The sequence below is a fragment of the Triticum urartu genome, chromosome 3 (genome assembly GCF_003073215.2).
Source record: "Triticum urartu cultivar G1812 chromosome 3, Tu2.1, whole genome shotgun sequence".
NCBI classification, from domain to species: domain Eukaryota; kingdom Viridiplantae; phylum Streptophyta; class Magnoliopsida; order Poales; family Poaceae; genus Triticum; species Triticum urartu.
Window position 1 is genome coordinate 80,013,261 of NC_053024.1, and position 11,433 is coordinate 80,024,693.

Sequence of the window (11,433 nt, forward strand, 5' to 3'; positions counted from 1 at the left end):
CCAGCCGCCCAAAGCAGCGCCGGTCGTGCCGCCTGCTCCTGCCTCCCGTGGCCGGCTGTGCTACCGCGGAGGCCTCACCACCCCCATACTACTCCCACCACTGGCCAGGCCATCCCTCCACTCACCCACACCCCCTGTTATTCTGCAGCGACGGCAGCCTCACACCGCAGCCGAACCAGTGAACGCTCGTACTCCTCTCTGCGTGGGCATCCACTGCCGTGTCTTGCCCGGCTCCGCGTAGTCCCCTTCCTAGGCCTCGTCGTCGTCCACCGCTGTGGTGCTCTCGGCGCGGCGTGGTCAATGTGGTCAACGACCGACTTCCATCGGAAGAGTACTGTACGTGGAGAGGCTGACAGCTGGGTCCACAGCAGCCGCAAGGAAGTGCCTCCTTATTACGCGGAAAATAATTATTCCTCCACCTGACAGCGGGGACCCATGGACAGGCCACCAGTATTTTGCGAAAAAAATCGTTTCCCCCTGACTGTTGGGACCCACTGGACGGGCCATCGTATTTCATGAAAAAAACGTTCCCCCCGCTGTCAGCTCGGACCCACCGTAAGTGCCTCCTTATTACGCACAAAAAAATGAATACTTCCCCGGCTAGCTGGGACCCACCTTGGTGGGAGGCTGACTTGTGGGCCCACTAAGTTGATGGGGACGAAGGGCTTTGTCAACTTAGTCAATATGAACGATTCTAGCTCCAGTGATCGTACGATGTCCATCCAACAGTCGTAGTGCTTCTTCAACCTCTGGTCTTCTTGCTCCAGCTGCCCAAAGCAGCGCCAGTCGTGCCGCATGCTCCTGCCTCCCGTGGCCGACTGTGCTGCCGCAGAGGCCTCACCGCCCCCTACTATTCCCAATGTTGGCCAGGCCCTGCGGCGATGGCAGCCTCACACCACAGCTGAACTAGTGAACCCTCGTACTCCTCTCCGCGCGGGCTTCCACTGTCGCGTCTTCCCTGGCTCCGCGTCGTCCCCTTCCTAGGCCTCGCCCTCGTCCACCGCCGTGGTGCTCTCCGCACGGCGTGGTCAACGTGGTCAAGGAATGACTTCCATCGGAAGAGTACTGTACATGGAGAGGCTGACAGCTGGGTCCATGGCCACAGCCCAGTTTTTTTGTGATTTGCCAAGTAAGTCGCTTTTTCAGGCCTGTTGGGCTGCAAATCTTTCAAGACGAGGAGAGCTTTCATTCGGCTGGCCGACAAAATGGCCCATCAGTAATGAGAAATGGGTTGTACATTTTTTAAACACATCAAACCGGCAATTAGTTTCAAATATCTTTTTTTTTCATTTCAAAATTTTAAATTACATTAATTTTTATGCGTGGAGAATTTGTTGGATTTTATATTGATATACATTTATTTTTAAAATTAGTTTGAATGTGAGTCGAAATTTCGGGATTAAAAACAGTTCGGACCGCACCGAGATATGCAAAATTTCGTATAATTTTTTAACCGTGGCCACAATATGGGCTATAATGCTAACAAAAAGAATATGGGCTCCAAAAAAACCTTAAGAATTAGCAAATGGGTTGTAAATTATTAGAAATAATGGCAGATGGGTTGTATGCCGTTTTCTACAGATTTGAGGCTTTCCTAAAAAAAGGTTGACGCACAAGCACTGACTGTTGGATGTCCATCCAACGGCCGTCGTGCTTCTTCAATCTCTGCTCTTCCTGCTCCAGCCACTCAAACAAGCGCCGGCGGGACTACCTGCTCCCTCCTCCCCGTGACCGGCTGTGCTGCCGTGCAGGCCTCACCGCCCCACCGTACTCCCATCGCTGGCCTAGCCATCCCTCTACTCACCCACACCTGCTGTTATTCTCCGACGACGGCAGACGAACCAGTAAACCCTCGTACAGTCGTACTCCCCTCCACGTGGGAAACAACTGCCGAGTTTTTCATGCCTCCGTGTCGTCCCCTTCCTAGGCCTCGCCGTCGTCCATTGCCGTGGTGCTCTCGGCGCGGCGTGGTCAACGACCGACTTACATCGGAAGAGCACTATGCGTAGAGACGCTGACAGCTGGGTCCACAACAGCAGCAAGGAAGTGCCTCCTTATTACGCGCAAAATAATTATTCCTCCACCTGACAGTGGGGACCCACCGGACGGGCCACCGTATTTCGTGAAAAAAAACGTTTCCCCCTGACTGCTGGGACCCACCAGCTACACCTTCGCACGCAAGGAAGTTCGTCTGGGCAAAAAAAACAAAATGATTCGCCCCCGCTGACTGTTGGGACCCACCAGCTACATCTTCGCACGCAAGGAAGTGCCTGATAGTCGGGACCCACCTGGTCGAAGCATACGTAGCGTTGTCATTCTGGTCGCGAACGTGTACGTACATATATACTGGTGGATGTAGAGATACGCACGTGTAGTAGTAGAGGCGCGCACGTAGCATGTACACGTACGTACAGCGGCCAGGGTGCAAGAAAGAAAATACAGCCACGAATGTGTACATACGGGCGGGGTCTCGAACGCCTACTCGCGCATACGTACGGCGAGGGCTCGTTGACATGGCTGGGTCGGAACGGAGAAACGGCATCGTCGTCGTGTTCATGGGGAGGCAATGGAATGCGTCGTGTTCATGGGGACGCAACGCAATGTGTCGTGTTCAACGGGAGGCAATGGAATGCGTGGGAGCCAACCGGCTCGGTCGGAACGGAATGCGTGGTCATGTTCATCGGGAGGGCTTGGACGGAACAGGCGATGGAAATGAGGCCTGGCGTACCGCACAACGGAGGAAATGGACCTCCTACGTTCGGAACGGGGTCCTGTTGATCGGGAGGGGTCTGGCGTACCGCAAAACGGAGGAAACAGACCTCTTATGGTCGAAACGGGGGTCCTGTTGATCGGGAGGGGTGTGGCGTATCGCAAAACGGAGGAAATGGACCTCCTACGGTCGAAACGGGGGTCCTGTTGATCGGGAGGGGTGTGGCGTACCGCAAAACGGACGAAACGGACCTCCTACGGTCGAAACGGGGTTCCTGTTCATCGGGAGCGGTGTGGCGTACCGCAAAACGGGACTCCATGGGACACTGTTCATCTCCACCGTCGTCCTCCTCCAGCCTCCACGGGCTACCGTCGACCTCCTCCAGCCTCCACGGGCTCCTCTTCATCCAGCCTCCACCGCGCTCTACTCCACCGGCTACTGTTCAACCACCCCTCCACGGGCACCCTTCCATCGTCTACTGTTCATCCAGCCCTCCACACCACGGGGTCCTGTTCATCTAGAGGCAACGCCACCGCTCACTGTTCATCTAACCCCCCCCCCCCCCCCCCCCCCCCCCCCCCCCCCCCCGCAACTCTCACTGTTCATCCCAGAGGCAGCATCGATCGGCTTCAGTTAGCAGCAGTAGCGAAGGAATCGCTCGATCGGGTTCAGTTAACAGCCATCGATCGATCGCTCGGGTTTAGTAATGCGTAGCCTGCAGTGCAATCACTTGGGTTCAGTTAGAGCCCAACACCTCGCTCAGGTTCAGTTAGAGCCAACGCCTCGCACACACACGCGTATGTGTACGAGAGAAACGTGCATCGCTCGGCCCCCGACCGTAACCGGGAACTCCCCGAAATTTTCCTCGCCCTCGCTTCTACCACGGTTTTTCCTGTCATGGACGGCCCAAAGAATGTCATGCAACTGCGTCTCCGGCCCGCCTAGGACGAAAAGCTCATTTTCTGTCATGATTTTTTGTCATAGAAGTAGGAGCCCACCACATCTATGATGATACCGGGTTTTGTCACAATTATCGTCACAGAAGTGTCATATGTATGATAGAAAAAAAATTGTTCCGCCCAAAATGTCACGGATGTGTCTGTTTTTGTAGTGATAGCAATGATGCATGAGTGACTTATATGAAAGAATTATGAACGGTGGCTTTGCCACAACTAAAATATCAACTACATGATCATGCGAAGCAATATGACAATGATGGAGCGTGTCATAGTAAACGGAACGGTGGAAAGTTGCATGGCAATATATCTCGGAATGGCTATGGAGATGCCATGATAGGTAGGTACGGTGGCTGTTTCGAGGAAGGTATATGGTGGGTGTATGATACCGGCAAAAGGTGCGCGGTATTAGAGAGGCTAGCAAGGGTGGAAGGGTGAGAGTGCGTATAATCCCTGGACTCAACATTAGTCATAAAGAACTCACATACTTATTGCAAAAATCTAATAGTTATCAAAACAAAGTACTACGCGCATGCTCCTAGGGGGATAGATTGGTAGGAAAAGACCGTCGCTCGTCCCCGACTGCCACTCATAAGGAAGACAATCAATAAATAAATCATGCTCCGACTTCGTCACATAACAGTTCACCATACGTGCATTCTACGGGAATCACAAACTTCAACACAAGTATTTCTCAAATTCACAACTACTCAACTAGCATGACTCTAATATCACCATCTCCATATCTCAAAACAATTATCAAGTATCAAACTTCTCATAGTATTCAATGCACTTTATATGATAGTTTTTATTATATCCCTCTTGGATGCCCATCATATTAGGACTAAATTCTTAACCAAAGCAAATTACCATGCTGTTCTAAAAGACTCTGAAAATAACATAAGTGAAGCATGAGAGATCAATTATTTCTTCAAAATAAAACCACCGCCGTGCTCTAAAAGGATATAAGTGAAGCACTAGAGCAAATGACAAACTACTCCAAAAGATATAAGTGAAGATCAATGAGTAGTCGAATAATTATGCAACTATGCGAAGACTCCCTAACATTTAATAATTTCAGATCTTGGTATTTTATTCAAACAGTAAGCAAAACAAAAGAAAATAAAATGACGCTCCAAGCAAAACACATATCATGTGGTGAATAAAAATATAGCTCCAAGTAAAGTTACCGATGAACGAAGAAGAAAGAGGGGATGCCTTCCGGGGCATCCCCAAACTTAGGCTTTTGGTTGTCCTTGAATATTACCTTGGGGTGCCTTGGGCATCCCCAAGCTTAGGCTCTTGCCACTCCTTATTCCATATTCCATCGAATCATCACCCAAAACTTGAAAACTTCACAACACAAAACTTAACAAAAAATCTTCGTGAGCTCCGTTAGTAAAAGAAAACAAACCACCACTTCAAGGTACTGTAATGAACTCATTATTTATTTATATTGGTGTTAAACCTACTGTATTCCAACTTTTCTATGGTTCATAAACTCTATTACTAGCCATAGATTCATCAAAATAAGCAAACAACACATGAAAAACAGAATCTGTCAAAAACAGAACAGTCTGTAGTAATCTGTAGGTTTCGAATACTTATGGAAACACAAAAATTCTAAAAGAAACTGATGGACGTCAGGAATTTATCTATTAATCATCTGCAAAAATAATTAACTAAATATCACTTTCCAATAAAAAATGGCAGCAATTCTCGTGAGCGCTAAAGTTTCTGTCTTTTACAGCAAGATCGCAAAGACTTTCCCCAAGTCTTTCCAAAGGTTCTACATGGCACAAACAATAATTAAACATAAAACTCAATCATAACATAGGCTAGATAAATTATTTATTACTAAACAGGAGCAAAAAAAAGGAACAAAAATAAAATTGGGTTGCCTCCCAACAAGCGCTATCGTTTAACGCCCCTAGCTAGGCATGATGAATTCAATGATGCTCACATAAAAGATAAGAATTGAAACATCAAGAGAGCATCATGAAGAATATAACTAGAACATTTAAGCCTAACACACTTCCTATGTATAGGTATTTTGTGAGCAAACAACTTGTGGGAACAAGAATCAACTTGCATAGGAAGGTAAAACAAGCCTTCAAAGTTTTAAGCACATAGAGAGGAAACTTGATATTATTGCAATTCCTACAAGCATATGTTCCTCCCTCATAATAATTTTCAGTATAATCATGAATGAATTCAACAATATAACCAGCACCTAAAGCATTCTTTTCATGATCTACAAGCACAGAAATTTTATTACTCTCCACACAAGCAAAATTCTTCTCATGAATAATAGTGGGAGCAAACTCAACGAAATAATTATCACGTGAGGCATAATCCAATTGAAAAATAAAATCATGATGACAAGTTTCATGGATATCATCATTCTTGATAGCATACAATTCATCACAATAATCATCATAGATAGCAACTTTGTTCTCATAATCAATTGGAACCTCTTCCGAAATAGTGGATTCATCACTAAATAAAGTCATGACCTCTCCAAATCCACTTTCATCAATATAATCATCATAAATAGGAGGCATGCTTTCATCATAATAAATTTGCTCATCAAAACATGGGGGACAAAAAATATCATCTTCATCAAACATAGCTTCCCCAAGCTTGTGGCTTTGCATATCATTAGCATCATGGATATTCAAGGAATTCATACTAACAACATTGCAATCATGCTCATCATTCAAATATTTAGTGCCAAACATTCTAATGCATTCTTATTCTAGCACTTGAGCACAATTATCGGAATTCTTATTTTCATGATAGATATTAAAAAGATGAAGCATATGAGGTACCCTTAATTCCATTTTTTGGTAGTTTTCTTTTATAAACTAAACTAGTGCTAAAACAAGAAACAAAAAGATTCGATTGCAAGATCTAAAGATATACCTTCAACCGCTAACCTCCCCGGCAACGGCGCCAGAAAAGAGCTTGATGTCTACTACACAACTTTCTTCTTGTAGACGTTGTGGGGCCTCCAAGTGCAGAGGTTTGTAGGACAGTAGCAAATTTCCCTCAAGTGGATGACCTAAGGTTTATCAATCCGTGGGAGGCGTAGGATGAAGATGGTCTCTCTCAAGCAACCCTGCAACCAAATAACAAAGAGTCTCTTGTGTCCCCAACACACCCAATACAATGGTAACTTGTATAGGTGCACTAGTTCGGCGAAGAGATGGTGATACAAGTGGTATATGGATGGTAGATAAAGGTTTTTGTAATATGAAAATATAAAAACAGCAAGGTAACTAATGATAAAAGTGAGCACAAACGGTATTGCAATGCGTTGAAACAAGGCCTAGGGTTCATACTATCACTAGTGCAAGTTCTCTCAACAATAATAACATACTTGGACCATATAACCATCCCTCAACATGCAACAAAGAGTCACTCCAAAGTCACTAATAGCGGAGAACAAACGAAGAGATTATGGTAGGGTACAAAACCACCTGAAAGTTATCCTTTCTGATCGATCTATTCAAGAGTCCGTAATAAAATAACACGAAGCTATTCTTTCCGTTCAATCTATCATAGAGTTCGTACTAGAATAACACCTTAAGACACAAATCAACCAAAACCCTAATGTCACCTAGATACTCCAATGTCACCTCAAGTATCCGTGGGTATAATTATACGATATGCATCACACAATCTCAGATTCATCTATTCAAATCAACACAAAGAACTTCAAAGAGTGCCCCAAAGATTCTACTGGAGAGTCAAGAAGAAAACGTGTGCCAACCCATATGCATAAGTTCACAAGGTCACGGAACTCGCAAGTTGATCACCAAAACATACATCAAGTGGATCACATGATATCCCATTGTCACCACAGATAAGCACGTGCAAGACATACATCAAGTGTTCTCAAATCCTTAAAGACTCAATCCGATAAGATAACTTCAGAGGGAAAGCTCAATCCATTACAAGAGAGTAGAGGGGGAGAAACATCATAAGATCCAACTATAATAGCAAAGCTCGCGATACATCAAGATCGTACCAACTAAAGAACATGAGAGAGAGAGAGAGATCAAACACATAGCTACTGGTACATACCCTCAGCCCCGAGGGAGAACTACTCCCTCCTCGTCATAGAGAGCACCGGGATGATGAAGATGGCCACTGGAGAGGGATTCCCCCTCCAGCAGGGTGCCGGAACAGGTCTAGTTTGGTTTTCCGTGGCTACGGAGGCTTCTGGGGTCGTCGTGGTACTTGGGGTCGTCGGACTTGCTGGTTTCAATTCGATGGTAGTGGTACACTTGTCGACGAGGTACTTGGCGCATCTAAATCATCGGGTACTTGCCGGTCTCGGTCTTGACCGAGATGAGACAAAATGGCGACGGTGCATGATGAGTTGGGTCCTACAGCAACATGGGGTCGACGGTGGCGCAGCACGAGAAGAGCAGCAGCAGGACAAAGTGGACGGCATAGGCCTTGGCCCGGAGCAAGGGAGGCGGAGCTTCTGGAGGCTGGACGGGCCATGGACGCAGAGGAGTCCATGCCATGGCAGCGGCGGTTTGGGGCGTTTGACAGGAGCCGAAACCAGGAGGTGCTCGAGGACCTGGGCATTCGGGCAGGGGGCTCTGATGGTCGAAGGGCGTGGATGGAGCGGACGAGCGAATCCGGGCTTGGGACGGCTGGTCCTCACCAAATCAAAGAAGGAGCGGTGGCGCAGGAGAGTTCAAGCGGCTCCTTGGCGGATCCAAGCGAGGACAAGGCGTGGGAGGTTGGCGGTTGCGGCAGAGCTCCTGCACAGCGCGGCGGAGGGAACGGCCACGGCGGGCGCTGGTCGTCGGCAGGGGCTGCAGCGGCTGCAGGAAGTGGGCGGCGCAAGATGGTGTTGGCGCTCCTGCGGGCGTCCATGGAGACAGCGGCCTCCGGCTGGTCCGGTGGCTGGACTCCGGTGACGAGGAGGGGGCAAAGGGGAACGAGACGAAGCAGCTCTCTCTCTCCCTGCAATTGGCGGCGCTAGGGGGAGAACGAAGGGAGGCGGCACGTGGTAGGAACGAGAGGGAGATCGAGAGAAGGAGGGGGTTCGAGCGCACGGGATGGGATCGGGCTCCTCCCAGACGGCCCTAGCAGGGAACGGGAGATGAGGAGGGGATCGGGACAGGGCGGCTAGGGTTGAGAAGGCAGGGGCCGGCTGGGCCTAAAGTAACAAATGGGCCAGAGGAAGAGGTTGGGAGGCCCAGGTGGCCAGAGGCCTGGCTGGGCTCTCTCTCCCTTATTTTTTTAAAAAAAATTGTTTATATAAATAAACAATCAACAAAGGGGAAAATCCAGGGGGTTTTGGTTAGGGATATGAGATATATAAATATATATCTGGAACCCTGGATTTATGTAGGGTTTGAATAAATTGCTCTGGCTTTTTTAGAAGGTAGAAAAATAATTAGAGTTTGAATTATTCTCAAACTTCAATCATTTTTGAACCTGACCAAAACAACGCCAAATGAGATGAAATTTGGCAGATAGGTTGAAGGAAAAGTGTATGGTTTATAGGAAAATAATGAACATTTATGGATGACAGAAAAATGGCACTAGCAAAAATGAAAGGAAAAAGAAGGAAGAAGGCGGTGATGACACATGGGTAGATTTGAGAGAGATGGGAAGGGGTTGATACAAATGACAAGAATAGAGCAAGACAACATCATGAAGAATGCAATGCACATGGTGATTATGATGAAATGCAAAATGGCAAGAGGCACGATGCAATGCAAACAATGATGACATGACGAAATGCAACAAACAAATAAAACACCCGGCGACAACGGAAAACATGGAAGATGTCTGAAGCGTCGGTCTCAGGGTGTCACACATCCCCAAGCTTAGGCTTTTGGTTGTCCTTGAATATTACCTTGGGGTGCCTTGGTAATCCCCAAGATTAGGCTCTTGCCACACCTTATTCCATATTCTGTCGAATCTTCACCCAAAACTTGAAAACTTCACAAAACAAAACTTAACAGAAAATCTTTGTGAGCTCCATTAGTAAAATAAAACAAACCACCACTTCAAGGTACTGTAATGAACTCATTATTTATTTATATTGGTGTTAAACCTACTGTGTTCCAACTTTTCTATTGTTCATAAACTCTATTACTAGCCATAGATTCATCAAAATAAACAAACACCACACGAAAAACAGAATCTGTCAAAAACAGAAAAGTCTGTAGTAATCTGTAGGTTTCAAATACTTCTGGAACCCCAAAAATTATAAAAGAAACTGATGGACGTGAGGAATTTATCTATTAATTATCTGCAAAAATAATTAAATAAATAGCACTCTCCAATAAAAAATGGCAGCAATTCTCGCGAGCGCTAAAGTTTCTGTTTTTTACAGCAAGATCGCAAAGACTTTCCCCAAGTCTTCCCAAAGGTTCTACTTGGCACAAACACTAATTAAACATAAAAACTCAATCATAACAGAGGCTAGATAAATTCTTTATTACTAAACAGGAGCAAAAGGCAAGGAACAAAAATAAAATTAGTTTGCCTCCCAACAAGCGCTATCGTTTAACGCCCCTAGCTAGGCATGATGAATTCAATGATGCTCACATAAAAGATAAGAATTGAAACATAAAGAGAGCAAAGAATATAACTAGCACATTTAAGCCTAACACACTTCCCATGCATATGGCTTTTGTGAGCAAACAACTTGTGGGAACAAGAATCAACTTGCATAGGAAGGTAAAACAAGCATAACTTCGAAGTTTTAAGCACATAGAGAGGAAACTTGATATTATTGCAATTCCTACAAGCATATGTTCCTCCCTCATAATAATTTTCAGTAGCATCATGAATGAATTCAACAATATAACCAGCACCTAAAGCATTCTTTTCACAATCTACAAGCACAGAAATTTTATTACTATCCACACAAGCAAAATTCTTCTCATGAATAAGAGTGGGAGCAAACTCAACGAAATAATTATTGCATGAGGCATAATCCAATTGAAAACTAAAATCATGATGACAAGTTTCATGGATATCATCATTCTTGATAGCATACAAGTCATCACAATAATCATCATAGATAGCAACTTTGTTTTCATAATCAATTGGAACCTCTTCCGAAATAGTGGATTCATCACTAAATAAAGTCATGACCTCTACAAATCCACTTTCATCAATATAATCATCATAAATAGGAGGCATGATTTCATCATAATAAATTTGCTCATCAAAACTTGGGGGACAAAAAATATCATCTTCATCAAACATAGCTTCCCAAAGCTTGTGGCTTTGCATATCATTAGCATCATGGGTATTCAAGGAATTCATACTAACAACATTGCAATCATGCTCATCATTCAAATATTTAGTGCCAAACATTCTAATGCATTCTTCTTCTAGCACTTGAGCACAATTATCGGAATTATTATTTTCATGATAGATATTAAAAAGATGAAGCATATGAGGTACCCTTAATTCCATTTTTTGGTAGTTTTCTTTTATAAACTAAACTAGTGCTAAAACAAAAAACAAAAAGATTCGATTGCAAGATCTAAAGATATACCTTCAAGCGCTAACCTCCCCGGCAACGGCGCCAGAAAAGAGCTTGATGTCTACTACACAACCTTCTTCTTGTAGACGTTGTGGGGCCTCCAAGTGCAGAGGTTTGTAGGACAGTAGCAAATTTCCCTCAAGTGGATGACCTAAGGTTTATCAATCCGTGGGAGGCGTAGGATGAAGATGGTCTCTCTCAAGCAACCCTGCAACCAAATAACAAAGAGTCTC